At 41.3% G+C, this 22186-nt stretch overlaps 22 pseudogenes; all 22 read left to right on the top strand.

Annotated features, from left to right (window-relative positions):
* The first annotated feature begins 837 nt into the window (after positions 1–837).
* LOC137118689 (5S ribosomal RNA) lies at positions 838–956 on the top strand (annotated as a pseudogene).
* Positions 957–1824: 868 nt separating this feature from the next.
* On the top strand, positions 1825–1943 carry LOC137118663 (5S ribosomal RNA; annotated as a pseudogene).
* Positions 1944–2810: 867 nt separating this feature from the next.
* Positions 2811–2929, top strand: LOC137118505 (5S ribosomal RNA; annotated as a pseudogene).
* Positions 2930–3797: 868 nt separating this feature from the next.
* On the top strand, positions 3798–3916 carry LOC137118688 (5S ribosomal RNA; annotated as a pseudogene).
* Positions 3917–4784: 868 nt separating this feature from the next.
* LOC137118728 (5S ribosomal RNA) lies at positions 4785–4903 on the top strand (annotated as a pseudogene).
* Positions 4904–5760: 857 nt separating this feature from the next.
* Positions 5761–5879, top strand: LOC137118662 (5S ribosomal RNA; annotated as a pseudogene).
* An 867-nt stretch (positions 5880–6746) lies between these two features.
* On the top strand, positions 6747–6865 carry LOC137118785 (5S ribosomal RNA; annotated as a pseudogene).
* Positions 6866–7732: 867 nt separating this feature from the next.
* LOC137118661 (5S ribosomal RNA) lies at positions 7733–7851 on the top strand (annotated as a pseudogene).
* An 870-nt stretch (positions 7852–8721) lies between these two features.
* On the top strand, positions 8722–8840 carry LOC137118756 (5S ribosomal RNA; annotated as a pseudogene).
* An 868-nt stretch (positions 8841–9708) lies between these two features.
* LOC137118504 (5S ribosomal RNA) lies at positions 9709–9827 on the top strand (annotated as a pseudogene).
* Positions 9828–10695: 868 nt separating this feature from the next.
* Positions 10696–10814, top strand: LOC137118660 (5S ribosomal RNA; annotated as a pseudogene).
* An 870-nt stretch (positions 10815–11684) lies between these two features.
* LOC137118755 (5S ribosomal RNA) lies at positions 11685–11803 on the top strand (annotated as a pseudogene).
* Positions 11804–12670: 867 nt separating this feature from the next.
* Positions 12671–12789, top strand: LOC137118659 (5S ribosomal RNA; annotated as a pseudogene).
* Positions 12790–13659: 870 nt separating this feature from the next.
* Positions 13660–13778, top strand: LOC137118761 (5S ribosomal RNA; annotated as a pseudogene).
* Positions 13779–14645: 867 nt separating this feature from the next.
* On the top strand, positions 14646–14764 carry LOC137118658 (5S ribosomal RNA; annotated as a pseudogene).
* An 868-nt stretch (positions 14765–15632) lies between these two features.
* Positions 15633–15751, top strand: LOC137118657 (5S ribosomal RNA; annotated as a pseudogene).
* Positions 15752–16618: 867 nt separating this feature from the next.
* On the top strand, positions 16619–16737 carry LOC137118681 (5S ribosomal RNA; annotated as a pseudogene).
* An 868-nt stretch (positions 16738–17605) lies between these two features.
* LOC137118503 (5S ribosomal RNA) lies at positions 17606–17724 on the top strand (annotated as a pseudogene).
* An 867-nt stretch (positions 17725–18591) lies between these two features.
* LOC137118700 (5S ribosomal RNA) lies at positions 18592–18710 on the top strand (annotated as a pseudogene).
* An 857-nt stretch (positions 18711–19567) lies between these two features.
* LOC137118530 (5S ribosomal RNA) lies at positions 19568–19686 on the top strand (annotated as a pseudogene).
* Positions 19687–20553: 867 nt separating this feature from the next.
* On the top strand, positions 20554–20672 carry LOC137118634 (5S ribosomal RNA; annotated as a pseudogene).
* An 859-nt stretch (positions 20673–21531) lies between these two features.
* LOC137118598 (5S ribosomal RNA) lies at positions 21532–21650 on the top strand (annotated as a pseudogene).
* The last annotated feature ends 536 nt before the right edge of the window (positions 21651–22186 follow it).

Here is a 22186-nt window from a genome sequence, read left to right as displayed (position 1 = left end):
GGTGTTACTGCCTATTTATTCATAGAAATTGTTCTATATTTTCATCAAATTTTGTTCTTTCATTGCTGTTTTGCTACTTTATTGGTTTGTCAACCATCGTGCTTCATTACTAGTAGACCATGTTACGGTCATGGCCATATGTGTTGTTTTTATTTTCTTGTTCTTATAGGTGCCCTGCCTGATTGGCCGGATTTGGGGGAAGTACAGGAAGCTGATTGGTCCATCCTACACTTCCTGGAGTTTTAAAAGTACGGTTCCCAACAGCTAGCGAGGCTCTTTCTGGCAGCAGCACCTGTTTGCTGTTCTTAGTTTCCAAATCTTATTTAGCATTTTTGAATTGTTAGGTTTTGTGCCGTGGTTTTGTTTATAAATTGTATATTTTGTAAATAGTATTAAATCTGTAGGGGTGGACTGCCATTTTTCTTTTGATTGTTTTCTCTTGTTTTCACATTAGGGAGTTAGGGTTAGCGACTATCTTTTGGTTTGTTTATTTCTATCAGGCTAGCTAGCACTTTCTGTGGGAAATGGCTTATTTTGTTTATTATGTTGGCCTTGGTTCGCCCTGAGTTGTAGTGTCATGTTTTGTTTGACACTTTCTTTCATTTAAAATAAATATCATTCTGTTGGAACATCTCGATTCTGGATTTTGGTTTGGGGATCGGAGAGGGAACATGCTAATTTATCTTTGTATGTTGCACCCTGACCCCCTAGACAGGGGCGTAACAGACCAGTACAGTTATAGTACTTTGTACTTTGCCACATTTATCTTCTTCTTAGCAAGTGTCATGCATTCTGCTTCTCCAGCGTTTTTAAGAGCTGTTGATGATGTCAAATGCAGCTTCCGGCCACACCGCTCTCTGAGCGCCCGATCTCGTCCGATCTCGGCAGCCAAATAGGGCCGGGCCTGGTTAGTACTTGGTAGGAAGACCGCCTGGGAATACCAGGTGCTGTAAGCTTTTTTGCTTGGGTTTACGGGCAGCACAAGCTGGTGTTACTGCCTATTTATTCATAGAAATTGTTCTATATTTTCATCAAATTTTGTTCTTTCATTGCTGTTTTGCTACTTTATTGGTTTGTCAACCATCGTGCTTCATTACTAGTAGACCATGTTACGGTCCTGGCCATATGTGTTGTTTTTATTTTCTTGTTCTTATAGGTGCCCTGCCTGATTGGCCGGATTTGGGGGAAGTACAGGAAGCTGATTGGTCCATCCTACACTTCCTGGAGTTTTAAAAGTACGGTTCCCAACAGCTAGCGAGGCTCTTTCTGGCAGCAGCACCTGTTTGCTGTTCTTGGTTTCCAAACCTTATTTAGCATCTTTGAATTGTTAGGTTTTGTGCCGTGGTTTTGTTTATAAATTGTATATTTTGTAAATAGTATTAAATCTGTAGGGGTGGACTGCCATTTTTCTTTTGATTGTTTTCTTTTGTTTTCGCATTAGGGAGTTAGGGTTAGCGACTGTCTTTTGGTTTGTTTCTTTCTATCAGGCTAGCTAGCACTTTCTGTGGGAAATGGCTTATTTTGTTTATTATGTTGGCCTTGGTTTGCCCTGAGTTGTAGTGTCATGTTTTGTTTGACACTTTCTTTCGTTTAAAATAAATATCATTCTGTTGGAACATCTCAATCCTGGATTTTGGTTTGGGGATCGGAGAAGGAACATGCAAATTTATCTTTGTATGTTTCACCCTGACCCCCTAGACAGGGGCGTAACAGACCAGTACAGTTATAGTACTTTGTACTTTGCCACATTTATCTTCTTCTTAGCAAGTGTCATGCATTCTGCTTCTCTAGCGTTTTTAAGAGCTGTTGATGATATCAAATGCATGTTACGGCCACACCGCTCTCTAAGCGCCCGATCTCGTCCGATCTCGGCAGCCAAATAGGGCCGGGCCTGGTTAGTACTTGGTAGGAAGACCGCCTGGGAATACCAGGTGCTGTAAGCTTTTTTGCTTGGGTTTACGGGCAGCTCAAGCTGGTGTTACTGCCTATTTATTCATAGAAATTGTTCTATATTTTCATCAAATTTTGTTCTTTCATTGCTGTTTTGCTACTTTATTAGTTTGTCAACCATCGTGCTTCATTACTAGTAAACCATGTTACGGTCCTGGCCATATGTGTTGTTTTTATTTTCTTGTTCTTATAGGTGCCGTGCCTGATTGGCCGGATTGGGGGGCAGTACAGGAGGCTGATTGGTCCATCCTACACTTGCTGGAGTTTTAAAAGTACGGTTCCCAACAGCTAGCGAGGCTCTTTCTGGCATCAGCACCTGTTTGCTGTTCTTGGTTTCCAAACCTTATTTAGCATTTTTGAATTGTTAGGTTTTGTGCCGTGGTTTTGTTTATAAATTGTATATTTTGTAAATAGTATTAAATCTGTAGGGGTGAACAGCCATTTTCTTTTGATTGTTTTCTCTTGTTTTCACATTAGGGAGTTAGGGTTAGTGACTGTCTTTTGGTTTGTTTATTTCTATCAGGCTAGCTAGCACTTTCTGTGGGAAATGGCTTATTTTGTTTATTATGTTGGCCTTGGTTCGCCCTGAGTTGTAGTGTCATGTTTTGTTTGACACTTTCTTTCGTTTAAAATAAATATCATTCTGTTGGAACATCTCAATCCTGGATTTTGGTTTGAGGATCGGAGAGGGAACATGCAAATTTATCTTTGTATGTTTCACCCTGACCCCCTAGACAGGGGCGTAACAGACCAGTACAGTTATAGTACTTTGTACTTTGCCACATTTATCTTCTTCTTAGCAAGTGTCATGCATTCTGCTTCTCTAGCGTTTTTAAGAGCTGTTGATAATGTCAAATGCAGCTTACGGCCACACCGCTCTCTAAGCGCCCGATCTCGTCCGATCTCGGCAGCCAAATAGAGCCGGGCCTGGTTAGTACTTGGTAGGAAGACCGCCTGGGAATACCAGGTGCTGTAAGCTTTTTTGCTTGGGTTTACGGGCAGCTCAAGCTGGTGTTACTGCCTATTTATTCATAGAAATTGTTCTATATTTTCATCAAATTTTGTTCTTTCATTGCTGTTTTGCTACTTTATTGGTTTGTCAACCATCGTGCTTCATTACTAGTAGACCATGTTACGGTCATGGCCATATGTGTTGTTTTTATTTTCTTGTTCTTATAGGTGCCCTGCCTGATTGGCCGGATTTGGGGGAAGTACAGGAAGCTGATTGGTCCATCCTACACTTCCTGGAGTTTTAAAAGTACGGTTCCCAACAGCTAGCGAGGCTCTTTCTGGCAGCAGCACCTGTTTGCTGTTCTTAGTTTCCAAATCTTATTTAGCATTTTTGAATTGTTAGGTTTTGTGCCGTGGTTTTGTTTATAAATTGTATATTTTGTAAATAGTATTAAATCTGTAGGGGTGGACTGCCATTTTTCTTTTGATTGTTTTCTCTTGTTTTCACATTAGGGAGTTAGGGTTAGCGACTATCTTTTGGTTTGTTTATTTCTATCAGGCTAGCTAGCACTTTCTGTGGGAAATGGCTTATTTTGTTTATTATGTTGGCCTTGGTTCGCCCTGAGTTGTAGTGTCATGTTTTGTTTGACACTTTCTTTCATTTAAAATAAATATCATTCTGTTGGAACATCTCGATTCTGGATTTTGGTTTGGGGATCGGAGAGGGAACATGCTAATTTATCTTTGTATGTTGCACCCTGACCCCCTAGACAGGGGCGTAACAGACCAGTACAGTTATAGTACTTTGTACTTTGCCACATTTATCTTCTTCTTAGCAAGTGTCATGCATTCTGCTTCTCCAGCGTTTTTAAGAGCTGTTGATGATGTCAAATGCAGCTTCCGGCCACACCGCTCTCTGAGCGCCCGATCTCGTCCGATCTCGGCAGCCAAATAGGGCCGGGCCTGGTTAGTACTTGGTAGGAAGACCGCCTGGGAATACCAGGTGCTGTAAGCTTTTTTGCTTGGGTTTACGGGCAGCACAAGCTGGTGTTACTGCCTATTTATTCATAGAAATTGTTCTATATTTTCATCAAATTTTGTTCTTTCATTGCTGTTTTGCTACTTTATTGGTTTGTCAACCATCGTGCTTCATTACTAGTAGACCATGTTACGGTCCTGGCCATATGTGTTGTTTTTATTTTCTTGTTCTTATAGGTGCCCTGCCTGATTGGCCGGATTTGGGGGAAGTACAGGAAGCTGATTGGTCCATCCTACACTTCCTGGAGTTTTAAAAGTACGGTTCCCAACAGCTAGCGAGGCTCTTTCTGGCAGCAGCACCTGTTTGCTGTTCTTGGTTTCCAAACCTTATTTAGCATCTTTGAATTGTTAGGTTTTGTGCCGTGGTTTTGTTTATAAATTGTATATTTTGTAAATAGTATTAAATCTGTAGGGGTGGACTGCCATTTTTCTTTTGATTGTTTTCTTTTGTTTTCGCATTAGGGAGTTAGGGTTAGCGACTGTCTTTTGGTTTGTTTCTTTCTATCAGGCTAGCTAGCACTTTCTGTGGGAAATGGCTTATTTTGTTTATTATGTTGGCCTTGGTTTGCCCTGAGTTGTAGTGTCATGTTTTGTTTGACACTTTCTTTCGTTTAAAATAAATATCATTCTGTTGGAACATCTCAATCCTGGATTTTGGTTTGGGGATCGGAGAGGGAACATGCAAATTTATCTTTGTATGTTTCACCCTGACCCCCTAGACAGGGGCGTAACAGACCAGTACAGTTATAGTACTTTGTACTTTGCCACATTTATCTTCTTCTTAGCAAGTGTCATGCATTCTGCTTCTCTAGCGTTTTTAAGAGCTGTTGATGATATCAAATGCATGTTACGGCCACACCGCTCTCTAAGCGCCCGATCTCGTCCGGTCTCGGCAGCCAAATAGGGCCGGGCCTGGTTAGTACTTGGTAGGAAGACCGCCTGGGAATACCAGGTGCTGTAAGCTTTTTTGCTTGGGTTTACGGGCAGCTCAAGCTGGTGTTACTGCCTATTTATTCATAGAAATTGTTCTATATTTTCATCAAATTTTGTTCTTTCATTGCTGTTTTGCTACTTTATTAGTTTGTCAACCATCGTGCTTCATTACTAGTAAACCATGTTACGGTCCTGGCCATATGTGTTGTTTTTATTTTCTTGTTCTTATAGGTGCCGTGCCTGATTGGCCGGATTTGGGGGAAGTACAGGAAGCTGATTGGTCCATCCTACACTTCCTGGAGTTTTAAATGTACGGTTCCCAACAGCTAGCGAGGCTCTTTCTGGCAGCAGCACCTGTTTGCTGTTCTTGGTTTCCAAATCTTATTTAGCATTTTTGAATTGTTAGGTTTTGTGCCGTGGTTTTGTTTATAAATTGTATATTTTGTAAATAGTATTAAATCTGTAGGGGTGAACTGCCATTTTCTTTGGACTGTTTTCACATTAGGGAGTTAGGGTTAGCGACTGTCTTTTGGTTTGTTTCTTTCTATCAGGCTAGCTAGCACTTTCTGTGGGAAATGGCTTATTTTGTTTATTATGTTGGCCTTGGTTCGCCCTGAGTTGTAGTGTCATGTTTTGTTTGACACTTTCTTTCGTTTAAAATAAATATCATTCTGTTGGAACATCTCGATCCTGGATTTTGGTTTGGGGATCGGAGAGGGAACATGCAAATTTATCTTTGTATATTTCACCCTGACCCCCTAGACAGGGGCGTAACAGACCAGTACAGTTATAGTACTTTGTACTTTGCCACATTTATCTTCTTCTTAGCAAGTGTCATGCATTCTGCTTCTCTAGCGTTTTTAAGAGCTGTTGATGATGTCAAATGCATGTTACGGCCACACCGCTCTCTAAGCGCCCGATCTCGTCCGATCTCGGCAGCCAAATAGGGCCGGGCCTGGTTAGTACTTGGTAGGAAGACCGCCTGGGAATACCAGGTGCTGTAAGCTTTTTTGCTTGGGTTTACGGGCAGCTCAAGCTGGTGTTACTGCCTATTTATTCATAGAAATTGTTCTATATTTTCATCAAATTTTGTTCTTTCATTGCTGTTTTGCTACTTTATTGGTTTGTCAACCATCGTGCTTCATTACTAGTAGACCATGTTACGGTCCTGGCCATATGTGTTGTTTTTATTTTCTTGTTCTTATAGGTGCCCTGCCTGATTGGCCGGATTTGGGGGAAGTACAGGAAGCTGATTGGTCCATCCTACACTTCCTGGAGTTTTAAAAGTACGGTTCCCAACAGCTAGCGAGGCTCTTTCTGGCAGCAGCACCTGTTTGCTGTTCTTGGTTTCCAAATCTTATTTAGCATTTTTGAATTGTTAGGTTTTGTGCCGTGGTTTTGTTTATAAATTGTATATTTTGTAAATAGTATTAAATCTGTAGGGGTGGACTGCCATTTTCTTTTGATTGTTTTCTCTTGTTTTCACATTAGGGAGTTAGGGTTAGGGACTATCTTTTGGTTTGTTTATTTCTATCAGGCTAGCTAGCACTTTCTGTGGGAAATGGCTTATTTTGTTTATTATGTTGGCCTTGGTTCGCCCTGAGTTGTAGTGTCATGTTTTGTTTGACACTTTCTTTCGTTTAAAATAAATATCATTCTGTTGGAACATCTCGATTCTGGATTTTGGTTTGGGGATCGGAGAGGGAACATGCTAATTTATCTTTGTATGTTGCACCCTGACCCCCTAGACAGGGGCGTAACAGACCAGTACAGTTATAGTACTTTGTACTTTGCCACATTTATCTTCTTCTTAGCAAGTGTCATGCATTCTGCTTCTCCAGCGTTTTTAAGAGCTGTTGATGATGTCAAATGCAGCTTCCGGCCACACCGCTCTCTGAGCGCCCGATCTCGTCCAATCTCGGCAGCCAAATAGGGCCGGGCCTGGTTAGTACTTGGTAGGAAGACCGCCTGGGAATACCAGGTGCTGTAAGCTTTTTTGCTTGGGTTTACGGGCAGCTCAAGCTGGTGTTACTGCCTATTTATTCATAGAAATTGTTCTATATTTTCATCAAATTTTGTTCTTTCATTGCTGTTTTGCTACTTTATTGGTTTGTCAACCATCGTGCTTCATTACTAGTAGACCATGTTACGGTCCTGGCCATATGTGTTGTTTTTATTTTCTTGTTCTTATAGGTGCCCTGCCTGATTGGCCGGATTTGGGGGAAGTACAGGAAGCTGATTGGTCCATCCTACACTTCCTGGAGTTTTAAAAGTACGGTTCCCAACAGCTAGCGAGGCTCTTTCTGGCAGCAGCACCTGTTTGCTGTTCTTGGTTTCCAAATCTTATTTAGCAGTTTTGAATTGTTAGGTTTTGTGCCGTGGTTTTGTTTATAAATTGTATATTTTGTAAATAGTATTAAATCTGTAGGGGTGGACTGCCATTTTCTTTTGATTGTTTTCTCTTGTTTTCACATTAGGGAGTTAGGGTTAGCGACTATCTTTTGGTTTGTTTATTTCTATCAGGCTAGCTAGCACTTTCTGTGGGAAATGGCTTATTTTGTTTATTATGTTGGCCTTGGTTCGCCCTGAGTTGTAGTGTCATGTTTTGTTTGACACTTTCTTTCGTTTAAAATAAATATCATTCTGTTGGAACATCTCAATCCTGGATTTTGGTTTGAGGATCGGAGAGGGAACATGCAAATTTATCTTTGTATGTTTCACCCTGACCCCCTAGACAGGGGCGTAACAGACCAGTACAGTTATAGTACTTTGTACTTTGCCACATTTATCTTCTTCTTAGCAAGTGTCATGCATTCTGCTTCTCTAGCGTTTTTAAGAGCTGTTGATGATATCAAATGCATGTTACGGCCACACCGCTCTCTAAGCGCCCGATCTCGTCCGATCTCGGCAGCCAAATAGGGCCGGGCCTGGTTAGTACTTGGTAGGAAGACCGCCTGGGAATACCAGGTGCTGTAAGCTTTTTTGCTTGGGTTTACGGGCAGCTCAAGCTGGTGTTACTGCCTATTTATTCATAGAAATTGTTCTATATTTTCATCAAATTTTGTTCTTTCATTGCTGTTTTGCTACTTTATTGGTTTGTCAACCATCGTGCTTCATTACTAGTAGACCATGTTACGGTCATGGCCATATGTGTTGTTTTTATTTTCTTGTTCTTATAGGTGCCCTGCCTGATTGGCCGGATTTGGGGGAAGTACAGGAAGCTGATTGGTCCATCCTACACTTCCTGGAGTTTTAAAAGTACGGTTCCCAACAGCTAGCGAGGCTCTTTCTGGCAGCAGCACCTGTTTGCTGTTCTTAGTTTCCAAATCTTATTTAGCATTTTTGAATTGTTAGGTTTTGTGCCGTGGTTTTGTTTATAAATTGTATATTTTGTAAATAGTATTAAATCTGTAGGGGTGGACTGCCATTTTTCTTTTGATTGTTTTCTCTTGTTTTCACATTATAGGGAGTTAGGGTTAGCGACTATCTTTTGGTTTGTTTATTTCTATCAGGCTAGCTAGCACTTTCTGTGGGAAATGGCTTATTTTGTTTATTATGTTGGCCTTGGTTCGCCCTGAGTTGTAGTGTCATGTTTTGTTTGACACTTTCTTTCGTTTAAAATAAATATCATTCTGTTGGAACATCTCGATTCTGGATTTTGGTTTGGGGATCGGAGAGGGAACATGCTAATTTATCTTTGTATGTTGCACCCTGACCCCCTAGACAGGGGCGTAACAGACCAGTACAGTTATAGTACTTTGTACTTTGCCACATTTATCTTCTTCTTAGCAAGTGTCATGCATTCTGCTTCTCCAGCGATTTTAAGAGCTGTTGATGATGTCAAATGCAGCTTCCGGCCACACCGCTCTCTGAGCGCCCGATCTCGTCCGATCTCGGCAGCCAAATACGGCCGGGCCTGGTTAGTACTTGGTAGGAAGACCGCCTGGGAATACCAGGTGCTGTAAGCTTTTTTGCTTGGGTTTACGGGCAGCACAAGCTGGTGTTACTGCCTATTTATTCATAGAAATTGTTCTATATTTTCATCAAATTTTGTTCTTTCATTGCTGTTTTGCTACTTTATTGGTTTGTCAACCATCGTGCTTCATTACTAGTAGACCATGTTACGGTCCTGGCCATATGTGTTGTTTTTATTTTCTTGTTCTTATAGGTGCCCTGCCTGATTGGCCGGATTTGGGGGAAGTACAGGAAGCTGATTGGTCAATCCTACACTTCCTGGAGTTTTAAAAGTACGGTTCCCAACAGCTAGCGAGGCTCTTTCTGGCAGCAGCACCTGTTTGCTGTTCTTGGTTTCCAAACCTTATTTAGCATTTTTGAATTGTTAGGTTTTGTGCCGTGATTTTGTTTATAAATTGTATATTTTGTAAATAGTATTAAATCTGTAGGGGTGGACTGCCATTTTTCTTTTGATTGTTTTCTCTTGTTTTCGCATTAGGGAGTTAGGGTTAGCGACTGTCTTTTGGTTTGTTTCTTTCTATCAGGCTAGCTAGCACTTTCTGTGGGAAATGGCTTATTTTGTTTATTATGTTGGCCTTGGTTCGCCCTGAGTTGTAGTGTCATGTTTTGTTTGACACTTTCTTTCGTTTAAAATAAATATAAATCTGTTGGAACATCTCGATCCTGGATTTTGGTTTGGGGATCGGAGAGGGAACATGCAAATTTATCTTTGTATGTTTCACCCTGACCCCCTAGACAGGGGCGTAACAGACCAGTGCAGTTATAGTACTTTGTACTTTGCCACATTTATCTTCTTCTTAGCAAGTGTCATGCATTCTGCTTCTCCAGCGTTTTTAAGAGCTGTTGATGATATCAAATGCAGCTTACGGCCACACCGCTCTCTAAGCGCCCGATCTCGTCCGATCTCGGCAGCCAAATAGAGCCGGGCCTGGTTAGTACTTGGTAGGAAGACCGCCTGGGAATACCAGGTGCTGTAAGCTTTTTTGCTTGGGTTTACGGGCAGCACAAGCTGGTGTTACTGCCTATTTATTCATAGAAATTGTTCTATATTTTCATCAAATTTTGTTCTTTCATTGCTGTTTTGCTACTTTATTGGTTTGCCAACCATCGTGCTTCATTACTAGTAGACCATGTTACGGTCCTGGCCATATGTGTTGTTTTTATTTTCTTGTTCTTATAGGTGCCCTGCCTGATTGGCTGGATTGGGGGGCAGTACAGGAAGCTGATTGGTCCATCCTACACTTCCTGGAGTTTTAAAAGTACGGTTCCCAACAGCTAGCGAGGCTCTTTCTGGCATCAGCACCTGTTTGCTGTTCTTGGTTTCCAAACCTTATTTAGCATTTTTGAATTGTTAGGTTTTGTGCCGTGGTTTTGTTTATAAATTGTATATTTTGTAAATAGTATTAAATCTGTAGGGGTGGACTGCCATTTTTCTTTTGATTGTTTTCTCTTGTTTTCACATTAGGGAGTTAGGGTTAGCGACTGTCTTTTGGTTTGTTTATTTCTATCAGGCTAGCTAGCACTTTCTGTGGGAAATGGCTTATTTTGTTTATTATGTTGGCCTTGGTTCGCCCTGAGTTGTAGTGTCATGTTTTGTTTGACACTTTCTTTCGTTTAAAATAAATATCATTCTGTTGGAACATCTCAATCCTGGATTTTGGTTTGGGGATCGGAGAGGGAACATGCAAATTTATCTTTGTATGTTTCACCCTGACCCCCTAGACAGGGGCGTAACAGACCAGTACAGTTATAGTACTTTGTACTTTGCCACATTTATCTTCTTCTTAGCAAGTGTCATGCATTCTGCTTCTCTAGCGTTTTTAAGAGCTGTTGATGATGTCAAATGCATGTTACGGCCACACCGCTCTCTAAGCGCCCGATCTCGTCCGATCTCGGCAGCCAAATAGGGCCGGGCCTGGTTAGTACTTGGTAGGAAGACCGCCTGGGAATACCAGGTGCTGTAAGCTTTTTTGCTTGGGTTTACGGGCAGCTCAAGCTGGTGTTACTGCCTATTTATTCATAGAAATTGTTCTATATTTTCATCAAATTTTGTTCTTTCATTGCTGTTTTGCTACTTTATTGGTTTGTCAACCATCGTGCTTCATTACTAGTAGACCATGTTACGGTCCTGGCCATATGTGTTGTTTTTATTTTCTTGTTCTTATAGGTGCCCTGCCTGATTGGCCGGATTTGGGGGAAGTACAGGAAGCTGATTGGTCCATCCTACACTTCCTGGAGTTTTAAAAGTACGGTTCCCAACAGCTAGCGAGGCTCTTTCTGGCAGCAGCACCTGTTTGCTGTTCTTGGTTTCCAAATCTTATTTAGCATTTTTGAATTGTTAGGTTTTGTGCCGTGGTTTTGTTCATAAATTGTATATTTTGTAAATAGTATTAAATCTGTAGGGGTGGACTGCCATTTTTCTTTTGATTGTTTTCTCTTGTTTTCATATTATAGGGAGTTAGGGTTAGCGACTATCTTTTGGTTTGTTTATTTCTATCAGGCTAGCTAGCACTTTCTGTGGGAAATGGCTTATTTTGTTTATTATGTTGGCCTTGGTTCGCCCTGAGTTGTAGTGTCATGTTTTGTTTGACACTTTCTTTCGTTTAAAATAAATATCATTCTGTTGGAACATCTCGATTCTGGATTTTGGTTTGGGGATCGGAGAGGGAACATGCTAATTTATCTTTGTATGTTGCACCCTGACCCCCTAGACAGGGGCGTAACAGACCAGTACAGTTATAGTACTTTGTACTTTGCCACATTTATCTTCTTCTTAGCAAGTGTCATGCATTCTGCTTCTCCAGCGATTTTAAGAGCTGTTGATGATGTCAAATGCAGCTTCCGGCCACACCGCTCTCTGAGCGCCCGATCTCGTCCGATCTCGGCAGCCAAATACGGCCGGGCCTGGTTAGTACTTGGTAGGAAGACCGCCTGGGAATACCAGGTGCTGTAAGCTTTTTTGCTTGGGTTTACGGGCAGCACAAGCTGGTGTTACTGCCTATTTATTCATAGAAATTGTTCTATATTTTCATCAAATTTTGTTCTTTCATTGCTGTTTTGCTACTTTATTGGTTTGTCAACCATCGTGCTTCATTACTAGTAGACCATGTTACGGTCCTGGCCATATGTGTTGTTTTTATTTTCTTGTTCTTATAGGTGCCCTGCCTGATTGGCCGGATTTGGGGGAAGTACAGGAAGCTGATTGGTCAATCCTACACTTCCTGGAGTTTTAAAAGTACGGTTCCCAACAGCTAGCGAGGCTCTTTCTGGCAGCAGCACCTGTTTGCTGTTCTTGGTTTCCAAACCTTATTTAGCAGTTTTGAATTGTTAGGTTTTGTGCCGTGGTTTTGTTTATAAATTGTATATTTTGTAAATAGTATTAAATCTGTAGGGGTGGACTGCCATTTTCTTTTGATTGTTTTCTCTTGTTTTCACATTAGGGAGTTAGGGTTAGCGACTATCTTTTGGTTTGTTTATTTCTATCAGGCTAGCTAGCACTTTCTGTGGGAAATGGCTTATTTTGTTTATTATGTTGGCCTTGGTTCGCCCTGAGTTGTAGTGTCATGTTTTGTTTGACACTTTCTTTCGTTTAAAATAAATATCATTCTGTTGGAACATCTCAATCCTGGATTTTGGTTTGAGGATCGGAGAGGGAACATGCAAATTTATCTTTGTATGTTTCACCCTGACCCCCTAGACAGGGGCGTAACAGACCAGTACAGTTATAGTACTTTGTACTTTGCCACATTTATCTTCTTCTTAGCAAGTGTCATGCATTCTGCTTCTCTAGCGTTTTTAAGAGCTGTTGATGATATCAAATGCATGTTACGGCCACACCGCTCTCTAAGCGCCCGATCTCGTCCGATCTCGGCAGCCAAATAGGGCCGGGCCTGGTTAGTACTTGGTAGGAAGACCGCCTGGGAATACCAGGTGCTGTAAGCTTTTTTGCTTGGGTTTACGGGCAGCTCAAGCTGGTGTTACTGCCTATTTATTCATAGAAATTGTTCTATATTTTCATCAAATTTTGTTCTTTCATTGCTGTTTTGCTACTTTATTGGTTTGTCAACCATCGTGCTTCATTACTAGTAGACCATGTTACGGTCATGGCCATATGTGTTGTTTTTATTTTCTTGTTCTTATAGGTGCCCTGCCTGATTGGCCGGATTTGGGGGAAGTACAGGAAGCTGATTGGTCCATCCTACACTTCCTGGAGTTTTAAAAGTACGGTTCCCAACAGCTAGCGAGGCTCTTTCTGGCAGCAGCACCTGTTTGCTGTTCTTAGTTTCCAAATCTTATTTAGCATTTTTGAATTGTTAGGTTTTGTGCCGTGGTTTTGTTTATAAATTGTATATTTTGTAAATAGTATTAAATCTGTAGGGGTGGACTGCCATTTTTCTTTTGATTGTTTTCTCTTGTTTTCACATTATAGGGAGTTAGGGTTAGCGACTATCTTTTGGTTTGTTTATTTCTATCAGGCTAGCTAGCACTTTCTGTGGGAAATGGCTTATTTTGTTTATTATGTTGGCCTTGGTTCGCCCTGAGTTGTAGTGTCATGTTTTGTTTGACACTTTCTTTCGTTTAAAATAAATATCATTCTGTTGGAACATCTCGATTCTGGATTTTGGTTTGGGGATCGGAGAGGGAACATGCTAATTTATCTTTGTATGTTGCACCCTGACCCCCTAGACAGGGGCGTAACAGACCAGTACAGTTATAGTACTTTGTACTTTGCCACATTTATCTTCTTCTTAGCAAGTGTCATGCATTCTGCTTCTCCAGCGTTTTTAAGAGCTGTTGATGATATCAAATGCAGCTTCCGGCCACACCGCTCTCTGAGCGACCGATCTCGTCCGATCTCGGCAGCCAAATAGGGCCGGGCCTGGTTAGTACTTGGTAGGAAGACCGCCTGGGAATACCAGGTGCTGTAAGCTTTTTTGCTTGGGTTTACGGGCAGCTCAAGCTGGTGTTATTGCCTATTTATTCATAGAAATTGTTCTATATTTTCATCAAATTTTGTTCTTTCATTGCTGTTTTGCTACTTTATTGGTTTGTCAACCATCGTGCTTCATTACTAGTAGACCATGTTACGGTCCTGGCCATATGTGTTGTTTTTATTTTCTTGTTCTTATAGGTGCCCTGCCTGATTGGCCGGATTTGGGGGAAGTACAGGAAGCTGATTGGTCCATCCTACACTTCCTGGAGTTTTAAAAGTACGGTTCCCAACAGCTAGCGAGGCTCTTTCTGGCAGCAGCACCTGTTTGCTGTTCTTGGTTTCCAAATCTTATTTAGCAGTTTTGAATTGTTAGGTTTTGTGCCGTGGTTTTGTTTATAAATTGTATATTTTGTAAATAGTATTAAATCTGTAGGGGTGGACTGCCATTTTCTTTTGATTGTTTTCTCTTGTTTTCACATTAGGGAGTTAGGGTTAGCGACTATCTTTTGGTTTGTTTATTTCTTTCAGGCTAGCTAGCACTTTCTGTGGGAAATGGCTTATTTTGTTTATTATGTTGGCCTTGGTTCGCCCTGAGTTGTAGTGTCATGTTTTGTTTGACACTTTCTTTCGTTTAAAATAAATATCATTCTGTTGGAACATCTCAATCCTGGATTTTGGTTTGAGGATCGGAGAGGGAACATGCAAATTTATCTTTGTATGTTTCACCCTGACCCCCTAGACAGGGGCGTAACAGACCAGTACAGTTATAGTACTTTGTACTTTGCCACATTTATCTTCTTCTTAGCAAGTGTCATGCATTCTGCTTCTCTAGCGTTTTTAAGAGCTGTTGATGATATCAAATGCATGTTACGGCCACACCGCTCTCTAAGCGCCCGATCTCGTCCGATCTCGGCAGCCAAATAGGGCCGGGCCTGGTTAGTACTTGGTAGGAAGACCGCCTGGGAATACCAGGTGCTGTAAGCTTTTTTGCTTGGGTTTACGGGCAGCTCAAGCTGGTGTTACTGCCTATTTATTCATAGAAATTGTTCTATATTTTCATCAAATTTTGTTCTTTCATTGCTGTTTTGCTACTTTATTGGTTTGTCAACCATCGTGCTTCATTACTAGTAGACCATGTTACGGTCATGGCCATATGTGTTGTTTTTATTTTCTTGTTCTTATAGGTGCCCTGCCTGATTGGCTGGATTGGGGGGCAGTACAGGAAGCTGATTGGTCCATCCTACACTTCCTGGAGTTTTAAAAGTATGGTTCCCAACAGCTAGCGAGGCTCTTTCTGGCATCAGCACCTGTTTGCTGTTCTTGGTTTCCAAACCTTATTTAGCATTTTTGAATTGTTAGGTTTTGTGCCGTGGTTTTGTTTATAAATTGTATATTTTGTAAATAGTATTAAATCTGTAGGGGTGGACTGCCATTTTTCTTTTGATTGTTTTCTCTTGTTTTCACATTAGGGAGTTAGGGTTAGCGACTGTCTTTTGGTTTGTTTATTTCTATCAGGCTAGCTAGCACTTTCTGTGGGAAATGGCTTATTTTGTTTATTATGTTGGCCTTGGTTCGCCCTGAGTTGTAGTGTCATGTTTTGTTTGACACTTTCTTTCGTTTAAAATAAATATCATTCTGTTGGAACATCTCAATCCTGGATTTTGGTTTGGGGATCGGAGAGGGAACATGCAAATTTATCTTTGTATGTTTCACCCTGACCCCCTAGACAGGGGCGTAACAGACCAGTACAGTTATAGTACTTTGTACTTTGCCACATTTATCTTCTTCTTAGCAAGTGTCATGCATTCTGCTTCTCTAGCGTTTTTAAGAGCTGTTGATGATGTCAAATGCATGTTACGGCCACACCGCTCTCTAAGCGCCCGATCTCGTCCGATCTCGGCAGCCAAATAGGGCCGGGCCTGGTTAGTACTTGGTAGGAAGACCGCCTGGGAATACCAGGTGCTGTAAGCTTTTTTGCTTGGGTTTACGGGCAGCTCAAGCTGGTTTTACTGCCTATTTATTCATAGAAATTGTTCTATATTTTCATCAAATTTTGTTCTTTCATTGCTGTTTTGCTACTTTATTGGTTTGTCAACCATCGTGCTTCATTACTAGTAGACCATGTTACGGTCCTGGCCATATGTGTTGTTTTTATTTTCTTGTTCTTATAGGTGCCCTGCCTGATTGGCCGGATTTGGGGGAAGTACAGGAAGCCGATTGGTCCATCCTACACTTCCTGGAGTTTTAAAAGTACGGTTCCCAACAGCTAGCGAGGCTCTTTCTGGCAGCAGCACCTGTTTGCTGTTCTTGGTTTCCAAATCTTATTTAGCAGTTTTGAATTGTTAGGTTTTGTGCCGTGGTTTTGTTTATAAATTGTATATTTTGTAAATAGTATTAAATCTGTAGGGGTGGACTGCCATTTTCTTTTGATTGTTTTCTCTTGTTTTCACATTAGGGAGTTAGGGTTAGCGACTATCTTTTGGTTTGTTTATTTCTATCAGGCTAGCTAGCACTTTCTGTGGGAAATGGCTTATTTTGTTTATTATGTTGGCCTTGGTTCGCCCTGAGTTGTAGTGTCATGTTTTGTTTGACACTTTCTTTCGTTTAAAATAAATATCATTCTGTTGGAACATCTCAATCCTGGATTTTGGTTTGAGGATCGGAGAGGGAACATGCAAATTTATCTTTGTATGTTTCACCCTGACCCCCTAGACAGGGGCGTAACAGACCAGTACAGTTATAGTACTTTGTACTTTGCCACATTTATCTTCTTCTTAGCAAGTGTCATGCATTCTGCTTCTCCAGCGTTTTTAAGAGCTGTTGATGATGTCAAATGCAGCTTACGGCCACACCGCTCTCTGAGCGCCCGATCTCGTCCGATCTCAGCAGCCAAATAGGGCCGGGCCTGGTTAGTACTTGGTAGGAAGACCGCCTGGGAATACCAGGTGCTGTAAGCTTTTTTGCTTGGGTTTACGGGCAGCACAAGCTGGTGTTACTGCCTATTTATTCATAGAAATTGTTCTATATTTTCATCAAATTTTGTTCTTTCATTGCTGTTTTGCTACTTTATTGGTTTGTCAACCATCGTGCTTCATTACTAGTAGACCATGTTACGGTCCTGGCCATATGTGTTGTTTTTATTTTCTTGTTCTTATAGGTGCCCTGCCTGATTGGCCGGATTTGGGGGAAGTACAGGAAGCTGATTGGTCCATCCTACACTTCCTGGAGTTTTAAAAGTACGGTTCCCAACAGCTAGCGAGGCTCTTTCTGGCAGCAGCACCTGTTTGCTGTTCTTGGTTTCCAAACCTTATTTAGCATTTTTGAATTGTTAGGTTTTGTGCCGTGGTTTTGTTTATAAATTGTATATTTTGTAAATAGTATTAAATCTGTAGGGGTGGACTGCCATTTTTCTTTTGATTGTTTTCTCTTGTTTTCGCATTAGGGAGTTAGGGTTAGCGACTGTCTTTTGGTTTGTTTCTTTCTATCAGGCTAGCTAGCACTTTCTGTGGGAAATGGCTTATTTTGTTTATTATGTTGGCCTTGGTTCGCCCTGAGTTGTAGTGTCATGTTTTGTTTGACACTTTCTTTCGTTTAAAATAAATATCATTCTGTTGGAACATCTCAATCCTGGATTTTGGTTTGAGGATCGGAGAGGGAACATGCAAATTTATCTTTGTATGTTTCACCCTGACCCCCTAGACAGGGGCGTAACAGACCAGTACAGTTATAGTACTTTGTACTTTGCCACATTTATCTTCTTCTTAGCAAGTGTCATGCATTCTGCTTCTCCAGCCTTTTTAAGAGCTGTTGATGATGTCAAATGCAGCTTACGGCCACACCGCTCTCTAAGCGCCCGATCTCGTCCGATCTCGGCAGCCAAATAGAGCCGGGCCTGGTTAGTACTTGGTAGGAAGACCGCCTGGGAATACCAGGTGCTGTAAGCTTTTTTGCTTGGGTTTACGGGCAGCACAAGCTGGTGTTACTGCCTATTTATTCATAGAAATTGTTCTATATTTTCATCAAATTTTGTTCTTTCATTGCTGTTTTGCTACTTTATTGGTTTGTCAACCATCGTGCTTCATTACTAATAGACCATGTTACGGTCCTGGCCATATGTGTTGTTTTTATTTTCATGTTCTTATAGGTGCCCTGCCTGATTGGCCGGATTGGGGGGCAGTACCGGAAGCTGAGTGGTCCATCCTACACTTCCTGGAGTTTTAAAAGTACGGTTCCCAACAGCTAGCGAGGCTCTTTCTGGCATCAGCACCTGTTTGCTGTTCTTGGTTTCCAAACCTTATTTAGTATTTCTGAATTGTTAGGTTTTGTGCCGTGGTTTTGTTTATAAATTGTATATTTTGTAAATAGTATTAAATCTGTAGGGGTGAACTGCCATTTTCTTTGGACTGTTTTCTCTTGTTTTCACATTAGGGAGTTAGGGTTAGTGACTGTCTTTTGGTTTGTTTATTTCTATCAGGCTAGCTAGCACTTTCTGTGGGAAATGGCTTATTTTGTTTATTATGTTGGCCTTGGTTCGCCCTGAGTTGTAGTGTCATGTTTTGTTTGACACTTTCTTTCGTTTAAAATAAATATCATTCTGTTGGAACATCTCGATCCTGGATTTTGGTTACGGGATCGGAGAGGGAACATGCTAATTTATCTTTGTATGTTGCACCCTGACCCCCTAGACAGGGGCGTAACAGACCAGTACAGTTATAGTACTTTGTACTTTGCCACATTTATCTTCTTCTTAGCAAGTGTCATGCATTCTGCTTCTCCAGCGTTTTTGACAGCTGTTGATGATGTCAAATGCAGCTTATGGCCACACTGCTCTCTAAGCGCCCGATCCCGTCCGATCTCGGCAGCCAAATAGGGCCGGGCCTTGTTAGTACTTGGTAGGAAGACCGCCTGGGAATACCAGGTGCTGTAAGCTTCTTTGCTTGGGTTTACGGGCAGCACAAGCTGGTGTTACTGCCTATTTATTCATAGAAATTGTTCTATATTTTCATCAAATTTTGTTCTTTCATTGCTGTTTTGCTACTTTATTGGTTTGCCAACCATCGTGCTTCATTACTAGTAGACCATGTTACGGTCCTGGCCATATGTGTTGTTTTTATTTTCTTGTTCTTATAGGTGCCCTGCCTGATTGGCTGGATTGGGGGGCAGTACAGGAAGCTGATTGGTCCATCCTACACTTCCTGGAGTGTTAAAAGTACGGTTCCCAACAGCTAGCGAGGCTCTTTCTGGCATCAGCACCTGTTTGCTGTTCTTGGTTTCCAAACCTTATTTAGCATTTTTGAATTGTTAGGTTTTGTGCCGTGGTTTTGTTTATAAATTGTATATTTTGTAAATAGTATTAAATCTGTAGGGGTGAACTGCCATTTTCTTTGGACTGTTTTCACATTAGGGAGTTAGGGTTAGCGACTGTCTTTTGGTTTGTTTATTTCTATCAGGCTAGCTAGCACTTTCTGTGGGAAATGGCTTATTTTGTTTATTATGTTGGCCTTGGTTCGCCCTGAGTTGTAGTGTCATGTTTTGTTTGACACTTTCTTTCGTTTAAAATAAATATCATTCTGTTGGAACATCTCGATCCTGGATTTTGGTTTGGGGATCGGAGAGGGAACATGCTAATTTATCTTTGTATGTTGCACCCTGAGCCCCTAGACAGGGGCGTAACAGACCAGTACAGTTATAGTCCTTTGTACTTTGCCACATTTATCTTCTTCTTAGCAAGTGTCATGCATTCTGCTTCTCCAGCGTTTTTAAGAGCTGTTGATGATGTCAAATGCAGCTTACGGCCACACCGCTCTCTAAGCGCCCGATCTCGTCAGATCTCGGCAGCCAAATAGAGCCGGGCCTGGTTAGTACTTGGTAGGAAGACCGCCTGGGAATACCAGGTGCTGTAAGCTTCTTTGCTTGGGTTTACGGGCAGCACAAGCTGGTGTTACTGCCTATTTATTCATAGAAATTGTTCTATATTTTCATCAAATTTTGTTCTTTCATTGCTGTTTTGCTACTTTATTGGTTTGCCAACCATCGTGCTTCATTACTAGTAGACCATGTTACGGTCCTGGCCATATGTGTTGTTTTTATTTTCTTGTTCTTATAGGTGCCCTGCCTGATTGGCCGGATTGGGGGGCAGTACAGGAAGCTGATTGGTCCATCCTACACTTCCTGGAGTTTTAAAAGTACGGTTCCCAACAGCTAGCGAGGCTCTTTCTGGCATCAGCACCTGTTTGCTGTTCTTGGTTTCCAAACCTTATTTAGCATTTTTGAATTGTTAGGTTTTGTGCCGTGGTTTTGTTTATAAATTGTATATTTTGTAAATAGTATTAAATCTGTAGGGGTGGACTGCCATTTTCTTTTGATTGTTTTCTCTTGTTTTCACATTAGGGAGTTAGGGTTAGCGACTGTCTTTTGGTTTGTTTATTTCTATCAGGCTAGCTAGCACTTTCTGTGGGAAATGGCTTATTTTGTTTATTATGTTGGCCTTGGTTCGCCCTGAGTTGTAGTGTCATGTTTTGTTTGACACTTTCTTTCGTTTAAAATAAATATCATTCTGTTGGAACATCTCGATCCTGGATTTTGGTTTGGGGATCGGAGAGGGAACATGCTAATTTATCTTTGTATGTTCCACCCTGACCCCCTAGACAGGGGCGTAACAGACCAGTACAGTTATAGTACTTTGTACGTTGCCACATTTATCTTCTTCTTAGCAAGGGTCATGCATTCTGCTTCTCCAGCGTTTTTGAGAGCTGTTGATGATGTCAAATGCAGCTTACGGCCACACTGCTCTCTAAGCGCCCGATCCCGTCCGATCTCGGCAGCCAAATAGAGCCGGGCCTTGTTAGTACTTGGTAGGAAGACCGCCTGGGAATACCAGGTGCTGTAAGCTTCTTTGCTTGGGTTTACGGGCAGCACAAGCTGGTGTTACTGCCTATTTATTCATAGAAATTGTTCTATATTTTCATCAAATTTTGTTCTTTCATTGCTGTTTTGCTACTTGATTGGTTTGTCAACCATCGTGCTTCATTACTAATAGACCATGTTACGGTCCTGGCCATATGTGTTGTTTTTATTTTCTTGTTCTTATAGGTGCCCTGCCTGATTGGCCGGATTGGGGGGCAGTACAGGAAGCTGATTGGTCCATCCTACACTTCCTGGAGTTTTAAAAGTACGGTTCCCAACAGCTAGCGAGGCTCTTTCTGGCATCAGCACCTGTTTGCTGTTCTTGGTTTCCAAACCTTATTTAGCATTTTTGAATTGTTAGGTTTTGTGCCGTGGTTTTGTTTATAAATTGTATATTTTGTAAATAGTATTAAATCTGTAGGGGTGAACTGCCATTTTCTTTGGACTGTTTTCACATTAGGGAGTTAGGGTTAGCAACTGTCTTTTGGTTTGTTTTTTTTTCTATCAGGCTAGCTACCACTTTCTGTGGGAAATGGCTTATTTTGTTTATTATGTTGGCCTTGGTTCGCCCTGAGTTGTAGTGTCATGTTTTGTTTGACACTTTCTTTCGTTTAAAATAAATATCATTCTGTTGGAACATCTCGATCCTGGATTTTGGTTTGGGGATCGGAGAGGGAACATGCTAATTTATCTTTGTATGTTGCACCCTGAGCCCCTAGACAGGGGCGTAACAGACCAGTACAGTTATAGTCCTTTGTACTTTGCCACATTTATCTTCTTCTTAGCAAGTGTCATGCATTCTGCTTCTCCAGCGTTTTTAAGAGCTGTTGATGATGTCAAATGCAGCTTACGGCCACACCGCTCTCTAAGCGCCCGATCTTGTCAGATCTCGGCAGCCAAATAGAGCCGGGCCTGGTTAGTACTTGGTAGGAAGACCGCCTGGGAATACCAGGTGCTGTAAGCTTTTTTGTTTGGGTTTACGGCCAGCACAAGCTGGTGTTACTGCCTATTTATTCATAGAAATTGTTCTATATTTTCATCAAATTTTGTTCTTTCATTTCTGTTTTGCTACTTTATTGGTTTGTCAACCATCTTGCTTCATTACTAGTAGACCATGTTACGGTCCTGGCCATATGTGTTGTTTTTATTTTGTTGTTCTTATAGGTGCCCTGCCTGATTGGCCGGATTTGGGGGAAGTACAGGAAGCTGATTGGTCCATCCTACACTTCCTGGAGTTTTAAAAGTACGGTTCCCAACAGCTAGCGAGGCTCTTTCTGGCAGCAGCACCTGTTTGCTGTTCTTGCTTTCCAAACCTTATTTAGCATTTTTGAATTGTTAGGTTTTGTGCCGTGGTTTTGTTTATAAATTGTATATTTTGTAAATAGTATTAAATCTGTAGGGGTGGACTGCCATTTTCTTTTGATTGTTTTCTCTTGTTTTCACATTAGGGAGTTAGGGTTAGCGACTGTCTTTTGGTTTGTTTATTTCTATCAGGCTAGC

This window comes from Channa argus, unplaced genomic scaffold (genome assembly GCF_033026475.1).
Source record: "Channa argus isolate prfri unplaced genomic scaffold, Channa argus male v1.0 Contig041, whole genome shotgun sequence".
In the NCBI taxonomy this organism is placed as follows: domain Eukaryota; kingdom Metazoa; phylum Chordata; class Actinopteri; order Anabantiformes; family Channidae; genus Channa; species Channa argus.
Note: the sequence above shows the minus strand (reverse complement) of the source record. Positions and strands in the feature narration are given on the sequence as shown.